This window comes from Cryptotermes secundus, unplaced genomic scaffold (assembly GCF_002891405.2).
Source record: "Cryptotermes secundus unplaced genomic scaffold, Csec_1.0 scaffold1064, whole genome shotgun sequence".
NCBI classification, from domain to species: domain Eukaryota; kingdom Metazoa; phylum Arthropoda; class Insecta; order Blattodea; family Kalotermitidae; genus Cryptotermes; species Cryptotermes secundus.
The window spans coordinates 324492-329810 of NW_019720585.1; positions in this window are offsets into that span (position 1 = coordinate 324492).

Consider the following 5319-nt stretch of genomic DNA (forward strand, 5'->3'; position numbering starts at 1 on the left):
TCAATCGAAGAATTTTATTCTTGTTTTACATTATAACTTTTGTTTTTATATAATCTAATTTATTTTTTTTACGTATATCATTTTATATAATTAATATTATTGTTTCCAATTTTACTAGTACTGCAGTTCAGTGGTGTATATATATTAGCCATGTATTTGCCTGATGATGGCTATTAATAGCCGAAACATGTAGCAGAGCCAAAACTAGGCACTAACCTCGGTATAGTTGTGTTGTGACGGTTCTAATAAAGAAGTTGTATATTATAATACAACAGGATGCATGGAATGAAAATTATAATTGCGTTGACGGTGGAATTTATATTATTGTAAATATTTTATCCTAAAAGAGGTTACAATATAAAGCTATTCTTGTAACAGGCAGTGGAGTCCCGTAGGGTTGTGATACGTTCAGGCTCCCACATTTTGTAGATAATTGGCTTGCAGATGGCAGTGAGGTTGTCAGCCTTACGCGCCGGCCGCGCGTAGGATAGTTATATCAAAATCTTACGATAGCGTAGTCGCGCTTTCAGAATTTGAAACTGTTATTTCGAAGGCAGATGGAGATGGAAGAACACTATTAAAATGAACGTTCCTGCTGTAAGAGATGTTTGAACTTGACTGTGTCGAGACAGATCTATGAAAGGTTTTGTGGTGGCGGTAATTAGCCTTAGAATTCAATGACAATGGAGAACTTCTTGGCCGATTCGTTTCGTTATAAAGAACATCTTCTGAAGTATGACTTAGCTCGTTCTTCTTCTCGTGTACGGGTTTAATTGTCTTACTCAGAACGGTAGGTATTGTAATAATGACATCTGAAACAGGATAAAATGTTCTGTAAACAATTTATACGCTAGACTAAACATTTTCCGGCCGGTCACGGTAGCCGAGCGGTCTAAGGCATGCACTGTCTTCGCTCGCTCGGAAGCCGGGATCGTGGGTTCGAATCCCACTGAGGGAATGGATGTTTGTGTGCGTTTTTCTGTGTTTGTGTACAGGTAGAGGCCTTGCGACGAGCTGATCACACGCCCAAGGAGTTCTACCGAATGTGTAAGATATAGAAAAACCGAAGTGATCGGAGTTCATGGAGGTAGGCCTAGGCCCACTGGGGCTGCAGTGCCTAGTTCTTCTCGAACTACCAAATATTGCATATACACGAAAATGCGACCTTCAATTTCTCCTATGATAAAATCAGATAAAGGAAGATTTGAAGTTTTCACGGAGGTGACTATTGTTTTAACCGACGTTTCGGAGGAACGCATCGCCTCCATCTTCAGGGTATAAGATTAACCAACGTGCGCAGGTGTCTGCAGACTGCAGAGCTTTGCCGCTACTCATTTGTCACGACGGAGTAGATCATCAGCGAAGGAACACAGCATCCAGCTCCTTGGCACCAACTTCCTGTTCTCGAAGTTCGGGCACATGGACCTTATCATCAGCGAAGCGACTGACATTGAGTTTTAAGCATGGAAGATAGCTTGTCTTTAAGTAATTCACGGAAACCACTCACCCCCTGCAGTCCTCTTGCTTGAAGGGGCCAATGTGGGTCCATGAAGAGGGAATTGTAGCTGAGTGGACAGAGTGGAATACTAAATGTGGGGGTCGTTCAGAAATTTAGGATAAGAGGTAAAATTTTCCATGTATTTAACTAATTAAGCGCTACGCCCTGAAGACGTACGGAGGAGTGGATGTATAAATCCACATTTTCTTGATTTTGACACTAACTGAAGGTGAGTGGTAAGCTTCACGGCCCTGTCGCTTTACCTCAGGGAAGAGAGCCACCGGTACCCATTGGATAGGAGCCTGGGTAGGCCGCAGAACCGGTCTGAACGACGTAAATAAAAAATTGTATTCACCCTACCGGGACTCGAACCCCGACCCCTCGTTCATCCAGAATGTTGCTAGTAGATTTACTGACTACGCGGCCTAGGCGTGAAGCTTACCACTCACCTTCAGCTTGTGTCGTGATCAAGAAATTGTGGATCTATACATCCACTCCCACATACGTCTTCATGGAGTAGTGTTTAATTCCTTACGCACAAGGACAACTTTACGTTCACCTTGCATGTTACAAATGAGAACTGAGCTGGTGATGAAGAGAGTGTTATGAGAAACCAGGGCATGTGTTCGATCGGTTGCCTAAGCAGTACATGAACATTCTCTTAGTTCAGAAGTAAGAAGTGCGAAACTTTACGCAAAAATAGTAATGTCATTGGGACTATAGGAATAAAATGTGTCATATTCAGAATTCCAGTTTTCAAGGTTGCAATATTTCCTGTTATTTTATCCGAGGTTATCTATATAACATTTCAACAAAGTCTGCAAAATCATTTATGGGGTATATGAGATATTCTATTTACGATATTGTCTCTATCAGGTTTCATTATGAATGAATATGAGGAAAATCAGAATGTGCTTACAATTGTAGTGAAAGTTTCCGTATCGAGTCCTGAGAAGAAAACCTGGCCAACCCTTTACGTGCTGATTCTAGGTTGCAAACAGATGGATAAATACAGCCTTCACATGAGGTTTCCTTTCTTACTTTGTAAAGAACACTTAATAATGAAAAGCTTTTTATTTTATATACTTAAAAATTCTAATCTTCAGAAAGGGAGGCAAATATGCAAAATGTATTAACTCAACAATATATTTTTCGAAGAAAGCAGTCTTCTGGGATTTGGCACCGTGTATATGTGGTGTTAACCGACGTTTCGGAGGAACGTATCGCCCCCATCTTCAGGGTAGAAGAAAAAGTATAAGAAATCTGCAAGCGACAACACCGTGAGAAACGGTATACCGGCGATACGTTCCTCCGAAACGTCGGTCAACACCACATTATACACGGTGCCAAATCCCAGAAGACTGCTTTCTTCATAGTCACCGCCGTGAAAGCCTCAAATCTTACACAATATATTTTTCGATTCGAGCTTCTCACACCTGTGGACATGAACTCTGTGATACAAGGCGTTCAATGATCGACGAAACGTGGCAGCAGCGCAGAGCGGATATATTTCTCACATATTGCTGCTGTAACTGCAGATAGCAGAATTAGACATTAGCACTGATAAAGGAGCTCCATCTGGTGGTCTGATCTTGTCATCGCAGTGCATTAATAGTCTGCCTTTGTTAGAGGTGTCTATAGGCGGTCGACGTTTGTCCTGAAATTAAGTTCACTATTGAACAGCGTGTGTTTATTATCGAAACTTTGCAAGGAAAGAACCTACAGAAAATGAATCCGTAAGTTTCGTCATAAATATCTTGATTCACCAGTTGCCACAAAGTCGTGTGTAACCAAGCCTGTGAAAAAGTGGCGGGTCACAGGTTCAGTGTATGAGATAAAGAAGCAATCAAAGGGAATTGTGCTGACTGAAGAAAAGGTTCAGGATACTGAGGCACGACTACAGATCAGTCCTCGAAAGTCGTTAAAACGCTTAGCACAGGAAACCGGTGTTTCACTAGGATCTGCTTTCACAACCACAGATTCAACCAAATACGCGCGTTATTTCATTATTCGGAGCCTCAGTGTTGCGAGGAGTATTCCTGTAGACTTTTACCTTTAGGTAGATATAAATCGCAAAAAGTGAGGTCTGGTGATCTGGGAGGCCACAGTCCGCTGCGGATTATTCTCTCTTCATACACTTCCCTTATTGCGACCATTGTTGCATTAGCCGTACGCGCTGTAGCGTGTCTTGATGAAAATATCCATATTGTCTTCAGCAGCCAGCTGATTGAAGAATAGATTCAGTATATCATTAACGTGGCGGCCACAGTTCACGGTTTCGTGTAAGAATAAGGGGCCAATGATTCGGCACAGACTTACAGCACACTACACCCCAAAATTTTCTCTATGTAATGACACTTGCTGTGTAGCGTGAGGATTTTCATTGCTCCATATTCTTATATTTTGTGCATTGACATGGCCACTAACATGAAACCACGCCTCATCAGTCATGAACTGAAGCTGTGGATCCACTATTCCATCCTGCACATTTTGTAGCAGCCATTTGCAAAAACGAATTCTTGCTGCATAATCTGGTTGTTTCATCTCATGCATAACTGTTATTTTATAGGGGGAAATTTGATAATATTTTGTAATTCCCGAAACCGACAAAATTACAGGTCAATAAGTATTGTGAACCAACTTCCTCGAAAATACAGAGCCGTTATTCAGTTCTTTTTTTAAAATCCCGTTTCTGCCCATTCCAATGATTCAGCAAGTTCTGTATTGTTATATATAGACCCATTACTAGGCCACGACTCGATAAACACATTCCCGCAGAAGCGTACTCTTGCAACAATAAGACATCCACTGCTAGGCAACGGATCAGTAAACAAGCCTCAACACTAGAGAGGCTGTGTTTTCTACGTTGTCCTTGCCGAGGAGTTATAAAGGGGAAATAATTTCGTTTGAGTGAGTTGTTGTCAAGAAATGGGTCGTATTCTGATGATGGTTGTCGAAGGTGATTGAACAGAAATAGAAAGGAAGGAATTAGGTTGTGAGCAGAAGACTTCATATGTGTTTTCAAGTGGTAGTGACACTATTATAAATCCATTGTAACGATACAGCTAGTGAAGACTGAGAATTATCGTGCGTGTGTAACGGTGAACTCTAAACTATGTAGATCAGTAAAAACGCTGTCTTGTCTGTAGTCCCACGCAACAAGCACCCCCCCCCAAAGTAAAGTAAAGCTATCCCTGTAAGAGCCCGTGAAGGCCCATACGATTGTGAGACGTTGAGGGTCCCACATTATCTAGACAATCGGCTCAAAGATAGCGGTAAGGTTGTCAGCCTTACGCACCGGCCGCGCTTTACTCCCCAGGAAAATTATTTAATTAATTCTTGGTACTCATTTCTGTTAGAGGCTGAGTCAACCCCAGGGCCATAGTGCGGCTGGAAGGATTAGGTACGTTGCAATATTCGTCGTGTGTTTTTTATGTAACTATCCTGATATCTTTATGGAGGGACTAAAGAAACCCTCGAAAATCCTCAGTCAGATTAGTGGTCCAAGTTCGCTGATCAGACCTGCTAAGGTCGGCGACGATTATACCTAATTTTTGCGTGCTGGAAGTAGAAACTTACTATGAAATCTATGAGCTAGCCTTTCAGATGTGAACGGGATGACAATTATGCAACCTGTTTTACTCTGGCCAAGGAACGTGATATTACGCCATGGAGTCTTCCAATGTCAATTGAAAGTATTATTCGTTGGCGTGTAGCATGACACATTCTGCAATCTCCAAAAGCAGCAGCAGTTATGTTAAAACGAGAGCAGTGTCCGTTCTTGAACTAAGATTCAGACACAGTCGAGAGATAATATCGAT